This window comes from Zea mays, chromosome 4 (genome assembly GCF_902167145.1).
Source record: "Zea mays cultivar B73 chromosome 4, Zm-B73-REFERENCE-NAM-5.0, whole genome shotgun sequence".
Taxonomy (NCBI): Eukaryota; Viridiplantae; Streptophyta; class Magnoliopsida; order Poales; family Poaceae; genus Zea; species Zea mays.
In genome coordinates this window covers 45373779-45387019 of record NC_050099.1, presented here as the reverse complement: position 1 = coordinate 45387019, position 13241 = coordinate 45373779, and positions in this window count along the sequence as shown.

Below are 13241 nucleotides of genomic sequence, written 5' to 3'. Positions count from 1 at the left end.
CTCATTGATTTTAGCAATTAATTGAGCTATATGATCATTTTGTTGTTTAATTAGAGTAAGGTGATCATTTATAGCATCAACATTAACATCTCTACATTTAGTACAAATAGAAACATGTTTGACAGTAGATGTAGAATGTTGGGGGCCTTCGGCTTCCGAAGGTCCTCAAAAACATGATCTGACAAGGTTTTCCAAGAGAAATATGTGAACAGGTACCTTCGAAGTCAGATTGCGGGTATACAAGAGCATGGTTAAGATGAAGCTTGACTGGAATGGAAGGTGATCACGACGAAGGATAAGACGATCACGAAGCTATGTGCAGAAAAGCTTCGGCATAATGGCAGAAAAGGGGAACCGACTTAAAGATGAAAAGCCAAATTAGACCTCGAAGAATTACTATAGAGTTATTGATAAATGTAATGGGCATTAATGTAATTTTGCATGGGCTGCGACCCGTGCCTATAAATAGGTGAACAGTATTCCTGTACTGTTCACGCTGACTTGGCATTTACTTTTGCGTCACGTCTGTATTCACATTCCTTCAAGCTGAAGGTACATTTGTAATTTATTATCGTTTACACAAGTAACATAAGTAAATGAAGGGAGTAATACCAATGTTTGAAGAAGATTATATTATTTTCTGTATTTTATGTATGAATGTATTTTATCTTTTGTTATGATCATGAAGGTATGCCCTTCATGACCTTCGTCCGAAATTCATTATATCCGAAGGGAAATAATGCTTCGAAGGACGAAGGTCTTTTGATATTTAACATTTTATGTTGCCTTGTTCTTAATTCATAGCATTTGAGAACAAGTCCCCAACATTGGCGCCCACCTCCGGTGAACTCACTTCCATTTCTTGAGCTTTGAACACCTTCGGCAAGCATCACCTTCGTCATGTCGCCGAAAAAAGCTTCAGCGACAGGGGCTGCTACTCTGCAGCCGTTGGACCCCAATCAGGACGTCCTTTCTCTTAGGGAGGCCCGAAGCCAGAAGAGGAAGGCTACCAGTCCAACACCTCTGGAGGACGACTTGGACCAGGAGATCCAAAACCTGGAGATGCTCCAGCAACAGGTGCAACGAAAGAAGGAGAAGATGGCTCGTCTAGCTAACCTTCAGAGGCAGATAGATGAAGCGTCAAAAGAGGTTCGCCATCTTGTTCAAGATGACCAAAACCGAAGGCCTCAGCGCAGAGAGCTACATCAGGAGGGTTTCTACAATGAGGACGACTGGTATGAAGATTTCCATCATGGAAATTTTGCTTTTGATGATGCTTCTCCTCTATCAACAGAATTGCAGGCCACACCATGGCCCCAGTCTTACAAGCCACCATAGCTCCCCATGTACGACGGTCATTCAGACCCGAAGCAATTCTTGATGAGCTATGAGGCAACCATATCTTCGTATGGTGGCAATACAGCAGTCATGGCAAAGTCTTTTGTCATAGCCGTCAAGAGTGTCGCTCAGACTTGGTACTCCTCTCTTCGGTCAGGGACAATCACCTCATGGCAGAAGCTGAAGGATATGTTGATAACCAGCTTCCAAGGATTTCAGACAAAGCCAGTCACCGCTCAAGCTCTATTCCAGTGTACCCAGGACCATGAAGAATACCTTCAGGCGTATGTCCGAAGGTTTCTGCGTCTGAGGGCACAAGCGCCAACAGTGCCCAATGAAATTGTCATTGGGTCCATGATTAAGGGACTTCGGCCGGGACCTTCAGCGCAATACTTTGCCAGGAAGCCACCACAAACTTTGGAGAAGCTGCTCCAGAAGATGGACGGGTATATCTGAGCTGACAATGACTTCCGCCAAAGAAGGGAGGAAGCATTCAGGTTCTCTGAAATGACCAGGGGCTTCGGAGGAAGATTTCACCCGAGGCATGTTAGGTCAATTCATAACTCTACTCAAAGTGATGATAAAGGGAGCCAGTAGCAAAGGCCACAATACTCTTCGCAAGCTTCGGGGCAACAGCAGAGCTCTGTTCGGCCGCCAGCGCCAAGGGGCAGAGGCGCCATGGGCTTCGGGGGAAGATTTGGGGATCAGCCAAGAAGATTTTACTGCCTATTCTGTGGTGAAGACAAGGGCCATACCACCAGGATGTGCCACGTCACCATCCAGAAGCAAAAGGAGATAGCAGAAGCTGCAGCACAACAAAATCAGCCGAAGCAGGTCATGCATACTGCTTCGTATCATTCGCCTTACATTCCAGAATATGTAGGCAATCACCCTGCAGCTTCTGTTGCTTCGGCAAGCCAACCCCAAGCATCTTGGCAACAGCCTCCACCGACACCACCAACACAAAGAGGTCAGCAGCCAGAAGGGAGTCAGTGCACTAACCTTCAGCGGGATTTCAGAGAGGAGTCCGAAGCTCGCACAGTCAATAGCACTGTGCCAGAGTCGAAGCACATTTACTGACAAATATTCTACCTCGACAGTAGCTTTTCGCATTTTTACATTCAGTATTACTTTTTTGTTAATAAGGAACAATTATGGGAAGTCTAAGTGTCTTTTATCGTTTCTTCAATTTCTTGTAACAGTTTCGCCTTTTGTCATAATGAAAATATATCTTCTCCATAGGCTTGAGTAGCCGAAGCACAAGAATTTATGGTGCCACGAAGGACCTTTGAACTATCAAAAATTTGTTCTAAGGGACACAGTGCACTTTATTCGAAGCAGTAAAAAGTCGTTCCTAAAGGAGCGCAGTGTAAGTTTTCTGGGCCTACAGCGAAAAATAAGCGCTCATTCCGCCGAAAGTAAAAGGCGAAGAAGCTCCTAAGGGAGGCTTACAGCGAAAAGTCAACGCTGATTCCGCTGAAAGTAAAAGGCGAAGAAGCTCCTAAGGGAGGCTTACAGCAAAAAGTCAACGCTGATTCCGCTGAAAGTAAAAGGTGAAGAAGCTCCTAAGGGAGGCTTACAGCGAAAAGTCAACGCTCATACAAAAAGATTGTGTGCCTTATTGCAGGGATGTGTGTATCTTCGGCACAAATATCATTTTGCATAGCATGACATCATCACATCATTATGCATAACATAAGCATCATACAGCATATTGCATGTGGAACAAGAAGGGGACACAGTATAGATCTTCGGAGAATATTTTGGAAGAGAGAAAGTCGTGCTAAGGCACAAGATAAATGGAGCAGAAGTATAGCTACATTAAAAAGACAGCATAAAACTTTTTTATAGCTTCGGAGACTGTTTTTACGAAGCTTGGATATTCTTCATCAGAGAAGTATGGAAATTCTTGTGAAATATAAAAGGTTCTCTTCACGAAGCATGAAAAGAAGGGAAGGTGTTTTTTCGCCGAAGGCTTAAAAACGGTATGTATGCAAAATTTCATGCATCGTAAAGAATTGAACCATAAATAGATTATATATTACATTCAAAGTTACAAAGTACTACACATGTTACATTCCAAATATTTTTACAATAGCATTTAATCTTCCCTAAGAACTACTTCTGCAGCTTCGTTCAGCAGCTGATCGACAACTTTGTCCATGATGGCCTCGGCCATTTGTCTAATTTCATCGTCCCCCTTTGGGTGGGGGCCCGGAGATGTCTTAGCAGGTTCTGAGGGAGGAGAAGATACGGCTATATTACTATTACAAACCGCGAGCAAAAGTTTTGAAATCAAAAATTATAACAGAATAAAAACCACTAATTAATACCTATTTGCCCTTCGGGCTCTGCGCTTTTCTCAACAGCTTCTGCTACTTTTCTAGCATCATGGATGCCTTTTTCGCTCCTTTGAATAATTTCTTGGGCCATTTCTCGACCGCCGTTGTCCCAGATATCGGTGAAAAATTTTCCACCGACCATGCTTGCTTCGGCTGAGGGGTCTTTAATGTCTTCGGAGGACAAAGTAGCTTCGGATTGCGCTAAAGATTTTATATGCTCGCAGCCCTTCTTCTCCAAAACAGTAGCAACTCCTCTAGCACCCGAAAAAGCACATATGTCTCCGCGGCTGTTTAGGATTTCCTCGAAGGCCTCAGCTTCGTGACTGATCCATTCAATTGGACCTTCGGGATTGCCCCTTGAGAAATTTTCTTCGCTAGAAAATGCGCCAACGCGGGCGAAGCTGGACTTTATTTTCTTAGCACAATCTATGGATTTGTCATAGCATCTTCTTTTGGATGTACGAAGCTCTTCAACATTTATTTCTAAATGATTTGCCCATTGATCACTAAGCTCTCGTTTTGTCTCTTCAAGTATACGTTCTTCTTTAGCTCTAGCTAGCTGTTTCTGAAGATCTTTAATTTCGCATTTTTGGGCTTCAGCTTGAGCCTTAGAGGTAGCTTCGTTTTCTTTTACTTTGTCCACCAATGTAAGCAGAATTTTATCTTTCTCCAGAGCTTCGTTCCTCAGCTTAATAACCTCTGAGCGTAGGTTGTTAAAAGCAATATCATAGATCTCGTCTTCGGCATTCTTTTGCGCTCTCAACGCGTTGCTTAGTATTAAACCCTATATGTAGAAGAGTTGGTATAAGAATAAAAGAATGATTTGAAAATTATAAATTTCCAAACACACAGTTCTCATACCTTCAGGCTATTATATGCAAGACTATCTGCAAGATCGTTCTTCGTCATAGCGCAGAGTCCAGCTTCAAGCTTCGGAAACCCCACGCTTCTAGCCATCTCCCGGCAGACAGATAATTCTTTGTTGTCCAGGAGGCAGTATAAAAAGTCATCTTCGTCTGTACCATTGAATACTAGATCCCCCTTCGGATACTTCAATTCTCGGGCATAGTGATTAGCTTCAAAAATCTCTTCTTCAGATAATCTTTTTCTTGAAGCATGTCGTATAATATAATCAAGGGCCTCGGAGGATGCTTCAGGGGCAGCAGTGTCAGTTTCTTCAACCAAAATTGGCTCTGTCATTTTTGGTTCTTCGGCTTCCAGGGGTTTCATCTTCGTGGGTTCTGAAGGCCCAGCTTCAGTTTCAGGTTGTTGCTTCGAAGCTTCAACGGCAAGGGCTTCAGTAGGCGCTTCAGGAGTTTCAACAGTTCTCTTTGGAGTTATGCTTGAAGATTTAATTGTCTCCAGAACATCTAGCACATTAACCATTTTTTTCTTTTTGGGGTCACTGTTGGACCCTTTTGACTTTTTACTACCTCGGTTTCTGCTGAAGGACTTAAAATTTCTGATATTTTTACTTCTTCAGCTGATATTTTTACTTCTCCAGTCCTTGGTTCTTCTTTCTTTTCTGTCGCTGGCACTTCGGCCAGCTCTTTAATTTTTGGCAGTACAGTTGGTTCCCTAACTTCGGTGGCCGAAGAGGTCTCACCGGCAAACTCAGGCACTGTGGCCGGTTCAATATAGTGTGGCCGGTGGGTGAGTACCTTTACTCTCTTTCTCTTTGGCGCTGGCTCGCTAGGAGCGGTTGAAGCAGTTTCTTTTGCAGAAGTTGTGCTTTTTCTTTTTTGACCCCGCGCTGGATAGCGGTAGTCGGGGTAGACAAACCCAATTGCATCAAATACTCGGTTGAGTCTTTTCTTTTTTCAGCCTCCGAAGGCCGCTGATAATGCAGTATCTTCAGCCTTCGAATATACCCCAAGCAATTCATCACTTACAGTCTCAATGCTCTTTAACCAATCATCATCTGGTTCAACGAACTTGTCTCCGTACTTGAATGTGTACTTCAGTCTGACTAGTCCACCTTCGTCAGTTTCTTTAACAGTTTCTTTTGGCATTTCCCAGTTATCTGCAAGTGGCCATACTCTGAAGGCAATGTGTTCTTGCATTAAATCCCTTGTCCCAATAAAAGAGCAGACTACGCCGAAGGCCCTCTGGCATTCTTCGGCTGCTTCATCCATTTCTACCTTCGGTTTCCGGAGTCCGAAGCGCTGCCAGATAGGGCACATGATGATATCTTTAATATCTTCTCGAACCTTCAAATCATTTTTTACATAGAACCATTCCTTCATCCATTCCCCGGGCCACCTCTTCCGAAAGGTTGGCACGGGACAGCTTGATCCAGAGCGAGCACCAAAGCTGTAACAACCAAAGTTGTTATGATATTGCTCCTTACCCCAGGGCTTCGTCTCATATACTAGCTCATGTATATTGCAAAAGCTTTTCGCACTTGGCTCCAGGCCCTGGCTCTTCACGGCCCAAACGAAGACTCCCATTCTTATTATTGCTTCAGGGGTAAATTGATGAAGATAAACCTGATATATTTTCAGAACTTCAACCACAAACCTGTTTAAAGGGAATCGTAGCCCAGCTTTAAAAAAGCTTCGGAAGATCACGACTTCATTATCTTCGGGAGTCGGCACAGTCTTCTCTCCGTCATCTGCCCTCACGATGGATATATCTCGAAAATATCTTCCCTTCATGTTTTCAAGGTGACTTTGTCCAATAGTTGATTTTCCGAAGACTGAATGGCTTGGTTGCCATGGTCGATCTTCGGAATCGTCACCTCCGCTGTCTACATCATAGCTATCATTGTCACCAGTATCTTCAGATAAGCCTTCCAAAATCTCCCTAGTAATTTTCTCTGTATTTGTTTTTGCTATCGATTCAATGAAGCCCAGATTTTTCTCCTCAGAAAGGCTCAGCTTTACTTCGGCAACAACTTTCTTTTCCTCAGACATCGCTTCGGAAATCCTTCTAAAAATGAGCTTTCAGGTCCGAAGCTTAAAATCTAGAGAGGTGGTCGAATATTTGTGGACAGAGAGCTGTTTGAGCAAGCAAAGCAAATGGCAAGAAAGCGTGTCAAATAAACTTGTGGTGAGCCCTTATTTATACACCCAGTATGTCGAAAACTGGAGGGTCCCGCTTGTCAATGAATGTTGCTATTCTAGCAAAAGGAAGGTGTTTTTTCGGACCTTCGGCTCATAGCCTTCGTCCATATCGCAATATAAATTTATCTTTACAGTAAATTAATATTGCGAGGGGCTACTGTTGGGGGCCTTCGGCTTCCAAAGGTCCTCAAAAACATGATCTGACAAGGTTTTCCAAGAGAAATATGTGAACAGGTACCTTCGAAGTCAGATTGCGGGTATACAAGAGCATGGTTAAGACGAAGCTTGACTGGAACGGAAGGTGATCACGACGAAGGATAAGACGATCACGAAGCTATGTGCAGAAAAGCTTCGGCATAATGGCAGAAAAGGGGAACCGACTTAAAGATGAAAAGCCAAATTAGACCTCAAAGAACTACTATAGAGTTATTGATAAATGTAATGGGCATTAATGTAATTTTGCATGGGCTGCGACCCGTGCCTATAAATAGGTGAACAGTATTTCTGTACTGTTCACGCTGACTTGCCATTTACTTTTGCGTCACGTCTGTATTCACATTCCTTCAAGCTGAAGGTACATTTGTAATTTATTATCGTTTACACAAGTAACATAAGTAAACGAAGGGAGTAATACCAATGTTTGAAGAAGATTATATTATTTTTTGTATTTTATGTATGAATGTATTTTATCTTTTGTTATGATCATGAAGGTATGCCCTTCATGACCTTCGTCCGAAATTCATTATATCCGAAGGGAAATAATGCTTCGAAGGACGAAGGTCTTTTGATATTTAACATTTTATGTTGCCTTGTTCTTAATTCATAGCATTTGAGAACAAGTCCCCAACATAGAAGGTTTGCAAATATTTAATTCATCTATCTTAGATTTTAACATGCCATTTTCATCTCTAAGACAGGAAATAGAATCATTGCAAACATTCAATTTTTTAATCTTAGAAACCAAACTAGCATTCTCATTTCTAAGACTAGAAATTGATTCATTACAAATATTTAAATCTTTAATCTTAGAAACTAGGCTAGCATTTTCATTTCTAAGGCTAGTAATTGAATCATGACAAATGCTAAGCTCCTTAGTCAAGTTTTCATATTTTTCTAATTCCTGAGCATAAGCATTTTTTACTTTAACATGTTTTTTTATTTTCTTTAATAAGGAATTCCTCTTGGCTATCCAAGAGTTCATCCTTCTCATGAATAGCTCCTATCAGTTCATTTAATTTTTCTTTTTATTCCATGTTAAGGTTGGCAAAAAGAGTAACTAAATCATCTTCGTCTTCACTAGAAATACCCTCATCACTAGATGTTGTATACTTGGGGGTGGTTCTAGATTGTACCTTCTTATTTTTGCTGTCCTTGGCCATGAAACATTTATGGCCGACGTTGGGGAAGAGGAGGCCCTTGTTGACGGCGATGTTGGCGGCGTCCTCGTTGGAGGAGGAGTCGGTGGAGCTCTCGTCGGAGTCCCATTCCCGACACACGTGGGCATCGCCGCCCTTTCTCTTGTAGTACCTCTTCTTCTCCTTCTTCTTCTCCTTCTTGTCGTCGCCCCTGTCACTATCACTTGAAATTGGACATTTAGCAATAAAATGACAGGGCATACCACACTTGTAGCACACCCTTTTGGAGCGGGGCTTGTAATCCTTCCCCCTCCATTGCTTGAGGATTTGGTGGAAACTCTTGATGATGAGCGCCATTTCCTCATTGTCGAGCCTGGAGGCGTCGATGGGGAGCCTACTTGATGTAGACTCCTCTTTCTTCTCTTCCGTCACTTTGAATGCGACGGGTTGCACCTCGAATGTAGAGGTGGCGCCTTGCTCCAAGTTGACAATATGTTTGGAGTCTTTGATCATAAGTTCAAAGCTCACAAACTTGCCAATTACCTCCTCGAGAGACATCTGTTTATATCTAGGGTCTCCACGGATTAGTTGCACTTGAGTGGGATTATGAAAAACAAGTGATCTAAGAATAACCTTGACCATTTCATGGTCATCCCACTTGGTGCTCCTGAGGTTGCGCACTTGGTTCACCAAGGTCTTGAATCGGTTGTACATTGCTTGTGGCTCCTCTCCCTTGTTGAGGATGAATCAACCGAGTTCTCCCTCGATCTTTTCGTGCTTGGTGATCTTGGTCACCTCGTCCCCTTCGTGCGCCGTTTTGAGGACGTCCCAAATTTCTTTGGCACTCTTTAACCCTTGCACCTTATTATACTCCTCTCGACACAAGGAGGCGAGGAGTATAGTTGTGGCTTGGGAGTTAAAGTGCCTAATTTGGGCGACCTCATCCGAGTCATAGCCTTCGTCCCCCACCTTAGGTACCTGCTCTCCAAACTCAACAATGTCCCAAATGCTTGCGTGGAGTGAGGTTAGGTGATGCCTCATTTTATCACTCCACATACAATAATCCTCACCATCAAAGTATGGTGGTTTGCCTAAGGGAACGGAAAGTAAAGGAGCGCGCTTTGAAATACGGGGATAACGAAGTGGCATCTTACTATACTTCTTGCGCTCATGGCGCTTAGAAGCGACGGACGAGTCAGAGCTTGATGACGTGGAGGGCGACGAAGAGTCGGTCTCGTAGTAGACCACTTTCTTCATCTTCTTCTTGTCACCCTTCCGATGCGTCTTGTTGGAGGAAGAGGATTCCTCCTTATGCTTGTGGCCGGACTCCCTTGAGAGGGTTCTCCCCGAGCTTGCGGGCTTGTCGCCGATCACGATCTCCCTCTTGGTGTGTTCTCCCGACATCACTTCGAGTTGTTAGACTCTTAATGAAGCACCAGGCTCCGATACCAATTGAAAGTCACCTAGAGGGAGCGGATGAATAGGCGTAATCTGAAATTTACAACTTTAAAGACACACTACAAGCCAGGGTTAGCGTTAGTACTAAAAACAAGTCCGGGAGAGAGGGGAAAACAAATCAAACGGAAATAAAGCGAATGAACATGGTGATTTGTTTTACCGAGGTTCGGTTCCAAAGAACCCAGTCCCCGTTGAGGTGGTCACAAAGACCGGGTCTCTTTCAACCCTTTCCCTCTCTCAAACGGTCACTTAGACCGAGTGAGCCTTCTTCCTTAATCTCACGGGTCACTTAGACCCCGCAAGGACCACCACACAATTGGTGTCTCTTGCCTTGCTTACAAAGCACTTGAGAGTAAGAATTGAAAATAAAAAGAAGGCCAAGACAAGCAAACAAGAGCAACAAGGGAACACAAGAGATCCTCTCACAAGTCCTAATGCACTAGAGTTGATTTGGGGACTTTGAGTGGATCGATCGCTTTGATTGTGTCTTCGAGTGGAGTCTATTGCTCTTGTATTGAATGCAATGTTCAGAATGCTTGGGTGCTTGGTGTGGTGGTGGTTGGGGGGTATTTATAGCCCTCAACCACCAAATGGCCGTTGGGGAAGACTACTGTCGATGGGCGCACCGGACAGTCCGGTGTGCCACCAGACATGCACTGTAGGCTGTCCGGTGCGCCGCCACATCACCCAACTGTTAGGGTTCAAGAGCAGTCGACCGTTGGAGGCTTTGTCCTCTCGTGGCACCGGACTGTCCGGTGCCACACCGGATAGGTCCTGTTCACTGTCCGGTGCGCCTCTGACTCTACGCTCTAACTCTGCGCGCACTGTTCTTCACTGTTCATCTGAGTCAGCGGCTTTTGCAGTCGACCATTGCGCAAGTTAGTCATTGCTCCGCTGGTGCACCAGACAGTCCGGTGGCACACCGGACAGTCCGGTGAATTATAGCGGAGTGCGCGTGTTGAAACCCGAGAGTGGCTGGTTCATCTTTGTACGGACATGGTGCACCGGATACTGTCCGGTGGCACACCGGACAGTCCGTTGCGCCGTTCCTCAGCACACTCAAGTTTCCTTTGCTCCTTTGTATTTGATCCCTAACTTGAATATTTATTGGTTTGTGTTGAACCTTTTTGCACCTATAGAACATGTATTCTAGAGCAAACTAGTTAGTCCATATATTTGTGTTGGACATTCAACCACCAAAACTAATTGTGGGAAACAGTTAACCCTATTTCCCTTTCACTTTCCAAAGTTCCACTAGTTCGAGAAAACCCACTACGGTTTCAGGAAGAAGGAAGCATAGAAATCCCTCGTCCGAAATGCCATCGTAGCAGTTCGACCCGAGAACCTCCCTATACTATGGAGCGACGCCTCCCCGCCCCTTTCGGGTAAGGTAATCTCTCCCTAGCTTTCTTAATTACTTGGTCAAGGACGTCCCATCCACCCTTGTGGTAGCACTGTTTTCCTGGGTGGTTATTCATGTTCCAATTAACATGATGATCTTATCATGAACAATAATTAAAACAACAACAAAATTAGAACATGATCATAATATAACATTAATTACCCAAAACTAGGTAGAGCAATAGCAAATCTACCCAATAGTTCATATGTTTGCAAGGTTTGGGATAAACAATGCTAGAGAAACCTATTAGGCCCCATCAAATTAACCTGAGCATGTCATAGTGATTAACAAAATCATTATTAGGTAAAGAGAGAAGTGATCAAGGGCACAACTTGCCTTAGACTTGAGATTCCTAGGTACTTCACCAACTTAGTCTTCAAGTGACTTGTAACCTCACTGCTACACGTAACAATACCAACAAACATGGTATATGCAAAATTAACATCACACCAATCATGAGAACATATTGTATAATAATGATCTACGCATCATAACGAGATCGTAGGTTCGAGAACCACTAAATTTGGAGTTACGGTTAAAGAGTTATGATTTTCTAAAGAATTATGTGTTAGATATAAAACAAATTAAGTGCATAAATTTAACCATATGTTTCATACAAAATAAAGTTACTAGATGATAAAAAAATATTAAATGAATTTAATGCAACTGCAATGGATCAAAAAGGAGTTAAAATAGATTAATTATGAATTAAACAAGTTTCTAGAATTATTTTTATACTAGAAAATATTTTCTGAATTAATTTATCCCATTTTATTTACTATCTCGGTTGCGGGCACTATCAGGAGTTCTCTAGGGTCTATTCTGCAAAATCCAGGGCCTTCTAGTAATTATTTTAATAATGTCCTGTACTGCGGGTAGATTGCCTAAAAGTCTAGGGGCTCTTATGCTAATTTGCCACAGCGAAGGGGTACGAGTTAATCTTGGCCGCACGATCAGAAATCAAATGGTTAGATTAGATCCTGATTTACGTGAACCGGTACGCAACCCTGGCCCTTGGATCAGAGATCTACGGCATGTGGCTTTATTCACTGAGATCGAACTGGTGTCGTTGATCTCAAGATCTACGACATGGAATTAAAACAAGAAGGGGTATGCGAGTTTCAATCCCAAGCGTCCAATCTAGCATCGAACGGTCGCGACTTAGTGATTCAGGGCTCTAATCGTGACTGCCCATCCATGGATGGACGACGCATGGGTTTTCTCCCTCCTTCGAACCATACAGCGGCGTCGCCGAGCCGAACAACGGCGGACGCCATGACCGCAGAACTCCAAACCTGTAACCTCTTTCCCTACACTCACACCGGGTGTGCTCTACACGTAGCGGGGCAAAGACGAACCAGGAAGGCTTGTGCTTACCAAGACCCAAAGCACCAAAATCGACCCACTCGTCCGCGAGGGAACCACGACGATTACACTACGCCGGCGAGGAAATCTCCGCGCCCCGAGACTCCCGATTCACCCCGAGGGTACGGACGGCTGCCCCGTGCCCAGAGGATTCTTCTCGGCGGTGCGCCGAGGACGAGATGTCGGTACGGATGGGATCCTCTGGCGGCGGCTTCTTCTCCCCCACTGCTTCTACCACGCAACACCATGATGCTCTCGGTTGGGCGTTCTCTGGAGTTGGGAGGGGAAAATGAGTGCCGTGCGAGAGGTTTTTATGGTCCGGATGGGGTGGATTCGCCCAGTCAGCTGCATGCGCGCAGCCGCAGCATGCCCGGCCAGGCTGTTACAAAGCCGTCGCCATGGGCGCGCCTATTGTGGGAGCTCCGGTAGAGGTGGGGCCCACCTGTCATTCATAGAAGCTGCTATGTGTGCGCATGGTTTGGGCTGACGAGCGGGACCCACAAGCAGTGACACACGACACACACGGGTGAAGGTTGTCCAGCAACGCGGTTAGGCTGGGTCAGCCATTTGGCCTAGGTAGCTAAGGCAGAGAGGCTGCTGAGTGGCCCCCACCTGCCATCCAACGCACGGGAGCGTCCACACGTGTGCAGGCGCGGGAGGCTTAGCTGGGCCAAAATGGGGCAGCGGGCCGAGCTAGGTCGAGTTCTCCTTTTCTTTTTCTTATTTTCTGTTTTCCCTTTTTATTTTAAATTCATAATTTGAATTCAAATTCAAACTAGGGTTCCTCTTTTAGATTAAATGCATCACTCAAAAATACTAGCATGAGATGCACATTTATTTATTTATTTGTTGGCTACTTAACTAATTTAATTCCATTAATTGAATATGCAAAAAAAAGAGGAAACCGATTAATCTC